This window comes from Leptosomus discolor, chromosome 6 (assembly GCF_034619465.1).
Source record: "Leptosomus discolor isolate bLepDis1 chromosome 6, bLepDis1.hap2, whole genome shotgun sequence".
Taxonomy (NCBI): Eukaryota; Metazoa; Chordata; class Aves; order Leptosomiformes; family Leptosomidae; genus Leptosomus; species Leptosomus discolor.
The window spans coordinates 42454583-42467633 of NC_141396.1; the positions used below are offsets into that span (position 1 = coordinate 42454583).

General features: G+C 40.6%; 1 protein-coding gene across 3 annotated transcripts in view; it reads right to left on the bottom strand.

The window, feature by feature from the left end:
• Positions 1–13051, bottom strand: part of CDK14 (cyclin dependent kinase 14) — a 269013-nt gene that overhangs the window by 21438 nt on the left and 234524 nt on the right. The gene's annotated exons all lie outside the window — the stretch shown is intronic.

Genomic DNA, 13051 nt, shown 5'->3' on the forward strand with positions numbered 1-13051 from the left:
ACAGCGGCACAGGGTGACGACATCACAATATGATGCAGATTGATTACTGAATCCCTCATCAAACCCACAAACAGTTATGGAAATGGACCGCATGGCCCTATTTTGCCGTGTAAAAATTAAAACCAAGATTGCTGGCTAAACTTGACTGGTGTACAGTACTCCCATAAGATCATGCATGGCAAAAACAATACAAGATACTGGGGGGAACTCAAAATAGATGTTGTAATACCTACCACCCAATCAATTGTTGTGCTTAGTCAAAAAATCTTTGGAATTGGACCATATGTAATCAGAAATACAGGCCAGCAACAAATGTTGTTCAATCCAGCATGGTCTCTTAAACAGTTGAGTTGTTGATGCAAAATTATGTCTCAGAAATTCAGTCAGCTTGCTCACATTTCCTAAAAACTTTTTATGAGGGATGGACAACTTGGCTGCAAAAACGAACTCCTTCCAGGAGACGAACACAGAGACACCTAACCATTGTTTTGGGAACAGGATTGGGAGTTCTAAATTGTATCGATTCAGAGGTATTAATGAACAAATTGGCTACCACAACTAGTGATCTGGCCAAATTGCAATGGCCTTTGCGATCTTCCCTATTGGCTTTGGGAACTAACCAAATCAATTATCAGTTATCAAATATATTACCAAAATGGTAAAAGGTGAATGCAAAGGACCATGAATTCACTGTGGATGTACTTGGTGTGGTCCAAAATAACCTCTCTTTGGCTCTCAGTTGTATCCAGGCTCAACTGTGGATCCCATCAGTGGCCACCTCAATCATAAGAGAAGGTGAAGAAGGCACTCTCCCCACTGAAATTCGGAAGATAATTTGGGACAGTGCCACTGACTTCGAGAAGGAACTCCAATCCTGGTGGAATCTGGTAAACTTCACTTACGACCCCGTCATCAACACAGCCACAACTTTTGTGCTAACCATACACAATGCTTCAATATACTCGATTTATCCCATCATTGCATTAGGATTGAGCCACAACAGAGCTATACTTTATCCTCTTGAGCATAAAGGATGGGCCCAAAAAGTGGATGAGAAATTGCAAATGGTTGATTTGGAATCTTGTATGAGAACAATGAGGGTTCATCTGTGAAATGCAATCAGAGCTCAGGACATCTGTCTGGACACTGAACAAAATATCTGTCATGTCAAGATTCGTCCAGACGAATCTCCGGAAACTGTACTTGTGTATATTGGCAAAGGCTTTGCATGCTTGAGGACTGCTTGTGATTCTGTATCCGTAGATGATGTAGTTGTAGATATTAGGAATCATTCAAATTTTTGTGTTTGTAATTTTACTGAAATCACTGGATGTGACTTTTTTTATTTAGCCCCAGTCACATCCCACCAACTCTTGCAATCCAAGTACACATGGATTCATGAACTGCTGCCTACATCCATTGGGATGAATCTCCCTTTGGTAAGGCAATTGCTACAACACTAGGATTTGATCAAGATTTTGGAAAAGGTTAGGGAAAACAGACAGACAACCTTGATAACTGTCCATCACAATGTGGAAGAAATATACCGTGTTTTGGAAAATGTGAAAAAGGATGCAGAACACAAATGGTGGGGCACACTTTTCAGATGGTTGCCTACTGCTGCAGGCATCCTGAACAAGTTGTGTCATCCCATCATTGTCCTCTTGATATTGGTTTCAATCAGCTTTGTATTGTCAGCAATACTCTATGTCATAAATTGGAAAATGATGAATCAGTTGACATGTTTGACATCTGTACTTAACGCACTCAATCTGCTTAATCTCCCATCCAACGTGGACATCCCTAAGTCTGTTGACACAGGGTGGATCATGTGGGACAATGACATAAAATCATTGCATGCTTAAGCCAGTTAAATCCTTCTATAAACTGTTTGATAAAATAATAATCTACTGGTAAACCGATTTTGGTTTTGTGAAACAATTTGATTTTTTTTGTAAATTGTTCAATTACTATCGTTGTTACTCTCTCTCTCTTTCTTTCTCTCTCTCTGCCCCTCTTTGAGAATTATGCTACCATCATGTGGTCCTGACCACAATGTTGAGCCACAGGGTGGTGTAGGAGTCGGTCCGAAAAACAGCATTGTCTCAATTGTCTCAAGGTTGAGACAATGCTGTTCTTTGCACCGACTCTTACAAGCTCTGCAACACGTCTGGTCATGTTTGCTGCTACCGAAGCAGGACGGGCAGGTAAATAAACATCTGGGTCCCATTTTAGGGTTGTAAATGGATATTAAGCTTCCATGAGAGCAGGCCTTTGAGGCAGATAAGGACTAGACCTAGTAGCTTCCAAACTGAGAACAAGAAGCCTGGAGAAAAGGGCTCACAACCAACTGTGAAATGCACTATGTGGGCACAAGCCCATCTGATTCCCAGAAAAGAAGACAGCAGTTGTTAGTCTGCCTGAATTATCTAGGGGACAGGAGAAGTCCTAAATATGAGTAAGGGATCACTGACATCAGAATAGGGAATAGGAGCAAACACACAGCCTTCTGAAGGAAGAGAGGAAGAGGGGTAACTAGGGAGGACTTTGAAAACGATACGGAGCTCAAAAACGATGGTGTGAAACTGCCAGTGCTGGAAGGGGAGCTAAACAATCCACAAAAATATAAACTGAATTCACTGGTTGCTTTTTATATGATCTGAAGAAGGGGGCTGGTCAGGAGAGGACATGAGACCTATATTCCGATAATCAAAATCTGAGTGACAGAGTTGGGTGGGGAAGGAAAAAAATTATCTTGGAAAAGCTGGAGAGAAAAAAAAAACTTGTAAAATGTATATAGCAGTCTGGATGCATGGGATAAGAAAGGAAAGATAAAAATCATTCCTTAGACTTCAGGCGTAGGTGACAGAGGATGCCAGCACCGCAGTGAGAGGAGAAACTTCCCTGTGAATGTGCTCAAGTGTGCTCAGGGCAGGGCAGAGTAAGAGCCTCTCTGTGGAAGCCTGTATCACTGAATTAAGCAGGGCTAGGGAGAGAGCCTGAGCGCTCAGCTATTGAATGTCCACATTGCCCCCTGGACTATTTTGGCCCAGGACAACTAGCATTCTCCAAAACCATGCCTAGACACAGTTCAGGGAACAACCCATGCCAGGGACCATTCCCAACAGGCGGCACGTATCAGGCTCCTACAAGCAGGGCATGCAATATATTACCTTCAATTTTGAGCTAGAAAACACAATCCCCATGGTCTGCAACCTGTGTCTCATGTTATTCTGAAATTTTGAATTAAAAAACTAATACCCAATGCTCCAAAAATAAGAACTGCACCTGCAGCTTCCTGGGGGCCACATAAAGCCCACAGGAGATGTATGTCCAAGTGTTACTGAGTACAGCTGTAGCTAACTAAGGTCTGCCAGATGGCCTCAGGGCCAGAACCTAGTCCCCGGCTCTGCTTTAGTTAGCAGCATAGATGTAGGCTGTAGCTGACAGAAAAAGGATATTCACCCCCAAACACTACCTGTCAACATCTCAGGAAAGATTCATGCCCTCATGGTTGCAGAATAAAGCTTGACTCAAGGGCACTTCAAGGATCAAATATGAAAGAAATAAAAGGAATATAACACTATTCTACAAGAGTCATAATGCTGAAGGAACAATAATCTGGAGCATGATTTTTTATGTCAGGGTGGTGAAATTAGTTTGAGGCATGCTAACAGTATACAGTAGTAAACAGAGCTTTAGGATTGCTACACAATCTAATCAAAGCAGGCAATGCAAAAATTATGCAAAATATAATTTGCAACTGTGTCAGAGAGAAAAGCATAAATTTCATCTATTTTTACAAGATTTCCTTGGGTTTTGTAAGGTTGGGTCCAAACAACAGCAATATTTAAGAACTATTCTGGATTCCTAAACAATAGAAACAAAAAAGCAAACAATACATTTATGAGAATGTGACAGAATTAAAAAAAATATTTTTTTGCCATTTAAATTCTTTGCAGTAAGATTCTGAGATTATAAATCCAACACGAAAAATGAGAGCTTTTGTTCACTTGTATTTCCAGCCTCCTATTGCAGCAGTGATCATAAAACAAACACAGCTGGCATCTTCATTATTTTATTCACTGAAGGATTTAGCTGGACAAACATCACAAAGATGGTGTCTGCCTTCATTGAATTTATGATCAAATACGCTCCAGCGTAAGATCAACTCTGTTACATCAGTTATTATGAGATGTGAATAATTTAACAGAAAGTTGTCTATTTGTAAATCAGATCTTACAGATATAAATTGAGCTGAGGTAGCAGACAGTGGATATACACTGTATTATACATAACATTATTTAAAAGGATGCAGGTTTTTTGTGAATTACATTTAGTGATAAATATTGTCATTTACATTTTGGTATCCAGCAAGCTGCTAATTCAGACAAACAACATTTCAAAAATTTATTTTCAACTTCAATTAAATTCATCTTTATCAAAGAACTTAACTGTTTCAGTGATGTCTTTCAAAATTACACATATATTTCCCATACAGGCTTAATTAAAAACAATACACAAACTTCCACCATGATCATTTTGTTTTGGTTTTTTTTTCCCCCATAGATTTTCACCAGTCTGTTGTTCAGCATAACATCAGGAAAGTTATAGTCATTTTAACACAGAATGTGTGCCTTAGGATATGGGATTGACTCAATGCCTGAAAGAAAAAGGTCAGTTCCCTTTGGAGCCACTTGCCTCTTTGCCCTCCAGCAATGGCAGGTGCACCAGCCCTCCACCAGCTCCCTCTCCACAGCGTGTTGCTGCAGATACATAATCCAACCTCTCCATTTTAAGGCATCGGCAAGGACTATTGTCTGCTATCTTCCATTTTGACACTCAGGCCAAGCAGGCACTGAACATACACACATGATGATCTGCCTGCAGCCAGCGTCTTTGACAAATTCCCAAACAATAGCTTCAACTTTCTAAGCTAGTTTATTTACAGAAATCACTACACTTAATGATGAGAATCGTTTGGCTAGCAAATAACTTCAAGTTTTGAAACAAATCACTGTTTTCACTTGTCTCCTACAATGCCATGTGTTTCTGCATCACTAACTTAAAAAAACTGCATGAAAAAGCAAAAATTTTTGTTTCTCTGTCCTATATGGCAGGAAAGCAGGCAGAAATCTGAAGGCAAATAGATGAAGCACCACAGACAGCAATGTCAGAAAGGAAGCAATTAAGATTTTCTTGACAAAAGTGCAATGAATTTTGGGAGACAATCACAGGAGATTCTTACGAATGGCAATATCTGAACATCTATTGTTACCATCCTACTGCAGAAAAGGTCAAAATTACACTGAAACTCCCACACTGAGTCATCATAAAAGTCAGTAAAATAAGTATTTGTCTAAGGTAAAGATACTTTGCGATGTTTGTACCACTGCAGAAACCATAACTACTGTCTGTAAGCCTTTGGTTGGCCACAGAGCCAAACGGCATGGGTTTGAGATTGGCTTAAACTACCTGCAGAGGTGACGAAACGCAGTAGCATTGTTCATATTACACTTACTGCTTGTCTGCACCATCTCCCAAAAGTATACATGTTTCTGAGACCCCAAGATAAGAATCAAAGAACCACTGAGTTTAAGAAAAATTATCTGTAATACATGACAAAAAGCAGTGGATAATACCAAGCCACTTAAGCCAACAGCTGTTGCTTAGCACTAAGTGCTTGGGAATGCCAGCACAGTCCTTAAAGTGCCCATCATTTTGCCTCTCATTCTGGCAAAATCTTGCCTTTAACGGCTACATACAAATAACGAGAGACTCAGCAGTAAGGTCTACTTCACTTACATTACTGTCTTCACAGTATGTCTTCAGTTCCTCAGAGAAATATTTTAAAATCACATCTCAGAGACTCAATTTTGTCAGCTATGTCATTATCTGAAAGATTTCAGCAGAGAGGCCAACAGTACAGGACTCCAGCAAGAGGGCAGAATGAGGAATGTGAGGATATAATGATGCCTGGTGCCTCTGATCAGAAAGTATTAGACTTCAAACCAAGAAATGAACACAGACACTATGGCAACATATGAGTCATAGACTACCAAAAACATAATTCTGAGAAATCAATAAAACATTGGCATGAGGACAACTGGAAACATCTGAAAAGAGCTGATCAGTAAGTACTCAAAAACACTAATGAAGAACATACTGAGAAAAAAAAAATCATACCTGGAAACACCAAATAAACATGTCTATCTGATATACGTCTCAATATGTTAAGGAATTCTTAAGGAATTAGTGAGGATAACAAACAAATGTAAGGCACCTTTTAAAAGTCTTTCCAGTCTACACAGGAAGAGCTAGTTCTCTTTCCTTGTTTCTGTTTACAGGCTTATTACTGTAGATAAGTTACTGTAACGTTAGCTGATTTTGTTCTGCATTCTAAAATACTGTACTAGACTTAAAAAAAAAAATATGCGCATATCTCTTCTTTGGGTTTCAAATAAGGAAGAGTATCTTGGCAAATATTTGCCAGACATTGATATACAACATAGAAACAAAATACAGACAATAGAAAGAGAGACAATATGGAAGCAAAACTAGTTTTAGGAAAAAGCTAAGACCAAATGGCAATCAAAAGAACAGATGCCTGATGAACAAGACATCAGATAAATTGATTATTTTTTAAAATGGACTTAAGCATTGGTGGAGCAAACCAAAAAGAGATAATGTTCAGTGCAATTTCTCTAAAAATATTGCTCTATGGACAAACTCGGAAGAGCTGGGATGTGGTACACCATCTCACAGACCGAAAACTGGCTGTCAAACCATAAGCAAAGGGTAATGATGAGTGGCACTGCACTGAGTTGGAAGGAAAGTGTCCAGCTGTGTGCCAGAGGGATAGCGTTAGTCACAGCTTTATTTAACATCTTTGTTACTGAACTGGACTAAGGGATCTGCTGCACACCAAATCATTTCTTTGATGAAACTAAATGTTGAAAACACTGTAGAAGACAAAGAAATTAGTACAAAGAAGCTGACAGAAGTGAGGTATGTGGGCAGAAAAATCTACAAACAAGGTAAAGCATAGAGAGCTACAATTACTTCCAGGGAAAAATAATCCAAAATATGGATAGCTTCAGAGACAATAATGCCAACACACTGGTCCAATGCCAGAAACGGAATTAAATGTTGCAGAAGACAATAAAGACCATCCATGTACACTGGGGCTGTATTTTTACAGCTGCCACAAATGGGAAAGGTATAGGACAGTAATAATGGAATTTTACTAATGAAACAACATGGGGTTATTAGTACTTTGAAAGAGAGGACAAAGGCTTTTGTGGTCCCGTTTAGGAGGTTTATTAATATTTTTAACTGGGCCAAGAGGATGTAACACAAAACCTAAGGCTTAGCAACACAAAAGAGGGGGAATTTAGAATAAAGCAAGAATAAGTAGAATGTCAGGATAGACATTCTACCAATGAGGCCTGTTCGGGATAACCTCCCCCCGAAGTTTTGAAAGGTGTTAACACTCGAGCGACTCGCGGCTGCTCCAATTGGAAAGAAACACACCAATACGAGGAACCTTTCAGCTTGGCGAAAGGGCAGGCGGAGACAGCCTCGGGACCCTCCTCGGCCTGTGCCCCTGCCAGCACCACCCCACTACGACGGCAGGGCTGGCCGCCCCGGCCCGCTCCCACCCCGAGCCGGCCCCAGGCCTCGCCCCGGCGCCGCGCAGCGGGGCCCCGTCCCGGGGCGGTACAGCTCTGAGCGGGGCACAGCGAGTCACTTGCGTGCAAACACGCCGCGCCCGCCGCCCACCATTATCCCGGCGACCCCGCCACCCGGTGACAGAGCCGAGGGGCAGCGCGGGCTACAGCCCGCTACCGCGGGCCCGCGCCCAGCGCGGCGGCTCCCGCGCGCCCCCTAGCGCGGAGGAGCGCGTTGGCGGCCCACGGCGGCGAACGCGGCAGTTAGCGCGCCCCGGCGCAGCCGGTGTCTGCGGAGCTGGGGCAACCGATTCGCCCTCTGGTCAGCACCTTTCTGCCTGTAGCGCCGGTCAGCGCCGGCTCTGTCACGGTGTGATCCCTGCGGTCCCCCAGGCAAAGGCAACGACGGACAAAGGGGTGTTTATGGGAAACAGGAAACAAAATGAGGAAGCGAAAATGTTTGGGGTTTTTTTTCAGTACTGCAGTATCGCTGCAACTCGTCAGGAGGCAGAGGCAGGTTTAGATGCCCCTAACCCACAAACACACAACACCCTCCCGGCTGTGCCCGGTCCCCCCCCGCCCGCACAGGGGGGCACAGCCCCACGGCGACCCCCTCCAGCCACGCACAGCCAGGCACAGACCCTGCACCTTTCGCACAGGTATGGGTTTAAATTCGTATCGCTTACTTCTATCCCTCAGAAAGGCTCTAGCAATGACAGCGCTAAAGCTGTCTGTCCTGCTGTGCTTGAAATGTTGAGCACCCTTCCAGTGGCACCACGGGCTGTGCTGGGGAGGGGCGGGAGGCAAAGGGGATAAAAGGAACAACTAGAAGAGAGTCTTGTCTTTAGTCAGAACCCCTCTAAGGCAAAGATTTTCTTAAAAACATCCAACAGAAGCCCGAACCAAAACCCCTTCCCAAGTCTCAGCTCTGAACAATTCCATAGTCCATGTCATGCTTGGAATGAAATACAGACTCAAAATACACGGACTTATCTCTGTTCACTCACTTTGCTTTCTTCAGGGAGTTTTCACTGAGTAACAGTCCCGAAATAGGCCAGTCCATCCTGGAATGCAACTTTTAAACACCCTGGCCTCAGGAAGGGAGGTCTCAAGTACAGAGGCCATCTTGTTAAAGGAAGAAATCCTCAGCAGTGGGACTAGCTGTGAGAATAAAGGGTTATTTATATAATAAACCCTGCCATTTTGGGGAATTACGAAGTAGTAGTCCTATTTATGCAGAGCAGAATTTGTTTTCAGCTGCACCTTTTATTTCCAACCTAATTTCTCACAATGCAACCCATTATGACAGAAGGATCTGAAAAAGGTTTTTATATCCTACCAAATATACACAAGGATAATTAGTTCTCTTTTGTTATTCTTCTCTAAGGGTTAATTATTGTGGAGAAGCTTTTGCAAATTGAAAGAGGTTGCATTGCATTCTGAAGGCAGAGCTGCTCTTGGTTTTAATTGTGTAGAGATAATTGAGCAGAAAAGTTCAGGAAACAAGGTGAAAATATAATTCATTATGAACTCTATGGGAAGATCAGATTACCACATCTTTATTCTTTTTAGACTCGTATTTTATAATCACATTCCACAATATATTAGGTCATGCAATGTAGGTGAAGCTTCATACTATATAGAAGCAAATGTCAATGCAAGTTTTGTTTCCTAACATTATAAGCATTTCTGCAAAATTCACAGATCACATCTTATCCAGTAAATATTCTAATCTTTAGTTAATTTGACAACCAGTGAAAAAATTAATTGTTAAAGTCTCCAAAGTGAACTTCATTCACTGTAAGTGATAGTTACATTATTTCCTTCAAACACTTCCCGAAAGTAGCCTCTAATATTGACCAATTCTATTTCAAGAATTTTAGGGACCTGATTTCTTATATAATGAGCCTGCTGGGTTTCACTTTGTCATTGCTGTTACATTACACACTTTTAGCTAAGTTCCAACTAGACTGGGAATTAAATAGCCACTGGCTTGTGTCCATCATTGTTCCACCGCCTGGCTCTGCCTTTAAAATTCACATCTTGTGGAAGCTGGTGTAGTCAGTCTGGTGCAATTATTTTGCCCCTAATTTACCATCTGCAGCTTTTGGGGGGGTTTGGGGCTGGAGTTTTTTGCCTCTGTTCCTTCTGCCTTACAGGCACGAAGCTGGCTCTGCAGTTAGAAGAATGTTATTCTTCTTTCTAGTAACACCTCCTCACGTAAACTGAATTATAATGTAAGTTTTGAGGTAAGCCTCTTTGAAGACTTCTAAACCCATATTCTCACTCTTCCATGCCAGGACCCCAAAACATCCATACAAACAAGACAAAGGGCCAGACTACACCTGAAAGATGGAACCATAGATCCTGAAAGCTTCATTGTGTTTACAAAAATAAAAGTGTTCTCTTCCAGTTTGGGAGCACAAAGTTCAATGACGTGCTCTGTTTTACATTTTCTGCGGCAGTTTCTGCGTGACAAATTCCTTAATTTCTTTGTATCTCAATCACTGCCCCTCTATAAAATGCAGCAACAGAACTTCCCCTCAGAGAAGTTTAAGCACACAAGGTAAATCCTTCCAAGACCATATACATTGTTCTTTAAGGTGTATCTTTCAAAGGTACTGAGATGTGGAGAGAAGTAACTGTAACAAAACCAATACATATTTAAAACCAAAAGGCTGTATGTTTTTATCCATGTCATAAGTCTCATGTTTATTCCCAACTACCCTTAAAACAATTTTATTTCAAAGGGGACATTTTTGTTTCATCAGCAGTCTTCAATAAATTAAATCAGGAAATTTAAATTTTTTTTTAAGACTAGAGATTGCTGCTTTTTGAAACATGCTAATGAAGAAATAAAATTTCTAGAATGAATCAGTCTGTCCATGTGTTAAGTTTTATAGCTGAATTATAAACCCTTGGGAATATGATGTCTGTAACAGAAATGTTTATACTTCCTTAACTACAACTGTGCAAGCAACAGTGCTTTAATACAGCACAGATAAAGATTCACACTAGAAAAAGAGAAAATCCTTCATATTTTGAATGTAAATGATACATAATTTTGAGGCACTGAATATTTCCTACTATAGTAGAACTGCACATATGAAGTGCTGAACTCTATGTATTATCGTTGCTTTCGGTCGTTCAATCCCTTCATTTATGCTGAAAAATTGCAAATCCTTTATGCACAGAGCATTGAAAACGTATAAATGTTTTTGAAGAGGTTTCTTAGAAATTAAAAAGCTCTGGTCTTTTTTCAGTCAGGCTGTGATGTGATCATAACTTGTGACAATAATGAAGTCTCAGAGATTGAGGGGATGTTTTAAGCAAATTGGGGTTTGTTCATTTTTTTTTTGTATTTTACGAAACCAGAAATTTCATGCAATGTTCTTGAAGGAAATATAAGATAACAACTTTCTACATTCAAATCTATTATTGTACATATTCGTACATAGGAGATACTGCTGGGTCTAACTGCTGTTAAAATATAGAAAAACACTTAGTCCGTGCCTGCAGAATGGACGGAATAGCGTGCCAGTAACTATTCACATTACTTACGCATATATATGCCCCCAAGCAAACACATTCACATCAATATTAGTTTCCTTGTCCCTCTTTCCCAATCCAGATCTAATTGCCTATGTTGTAATATAATTGCTTCTTCCAAGCTTTTGGATTTCATTAACTACTTCCAAAGAAAAAATGAACTTGCAAGTTTGTTCACTGTTAAAGGACAGAATATAGACAAGTCTAGTGACCGAGTTTTTAAAATGAAAGCTGTGAATTTCAGGTAATTCCAAGCAGCAAGACTGAGGTAAAGCCAAACATTGCAAGATGTTTGCAGGGATCACAAGAACTGGCAAAATTGTTTGAGATATTCACAAAAGCCACCTCTACGTGAAGCTAATCTTCCTGTCACTCCCTCTAGAGTAAACTGGAGATGGACTCTTCCATGAAAGCCACCAAATTAGGCTCCCAGACTGAACTAGACAAGCCAGGAACTTTTCTACAGACTGCTGAAAGTCAATTAACTCAGACAGGTGACAGTTAACCTCTGTGAAGGCCTGCACTGGCTTCAGTGCCAGCCTTACGTATCTCATTGCAGGAATCAGAAATCTACTCCTAACCATGGAGGAACCTGTAATAATGCAGAGCGAGCTATGGGGACATGGAAGACACCTGGCACTGCACAAATACAGGTTTTGACTCAAAGGATGGACATTGATGGTATCCAACAACTAACATCTAATTTTAACTATGATCCTGTTACATTAAGAGATTTCTCCTTCCTCAGTTAACCACAATTTCAAACGTTTGGGGATTTTTTTATTCAAATGAAAAATGCCTTTGTGCTTCAGTCCAAAACACTGGATCAGATTGGTTTGGAAAGGAGCAGATGGAGAAGAAATAATAGAATGGCAGAGTGAGTATAAACCTCATCACATCTTGGGCAAGTGACCATGCTATGAATTTTACAGCCGTAGACACATTCCATTGCTAATAAATTAGGATATTGAAAAAGGATTTAGACTTCTACTCTATCGATAACTTTTTTCCTTAAAACAAGGAAGTTCCTTCACCAAAACATTTTGTATCTTTAACTTCAGTGGTGATCCTGGAGGAGGAGATGCTTCAGTCTCCTGCTGATTTATCTCTGTGGTAAACTACCAACAAGACAGCTAGTTGGTACCAACAATAAAATTTGGAATGAGTAGCAGAAAGTAAACAGCAACACTGGTGCAGCAAAAGCTTAGCCTTGTTGCAAAAAATTTGGTCAAAACAGAGTGGAGAAAAATTCTAACAATTTTTCTGGCAAGGCAAGTTATTGACATAGCTGTTATCCTGCTCATCCAGCTCACACTGTGTATGCTTTCTTCAAAATATAAAAGATGTTAATCACTCACACAGTGCTCCCCAAATATCCTGTCTACAATGATTATCCACGTGCTGATAAATCTTCTAGTAAAATTTACCCAGCAGATTGGTTAGGCATTCCTGGCTTACTAGGCAACCTTTCTGGATTTTGAGCACAATATATTTCTATCAGTGTCCAACATCTGATGTAAATGTGACAAACTTTAGGAAACATTAAAAGGAATAAAAAAAAGGCGGTGAATTCACATGGATTTTTTCCAGTCATGATTATTAAAATATACCACAGTATGGTCATCAGTTCACAGCAATGACCAGATGGACCTGGCAACAGGGGATGATTATGTGGAAACAACACTCAAAAGCTGATTAGAAACAAGTCTCTTAATTGTAATAGTGAAACAGAGAAAACAAGATTCAAATCTGATGGCCCAAAGCAATAACACAGCATCTCTCAATGAGCTCATTACGCTTGCCAACTGACATCCCAAGAAGAAAATACGATG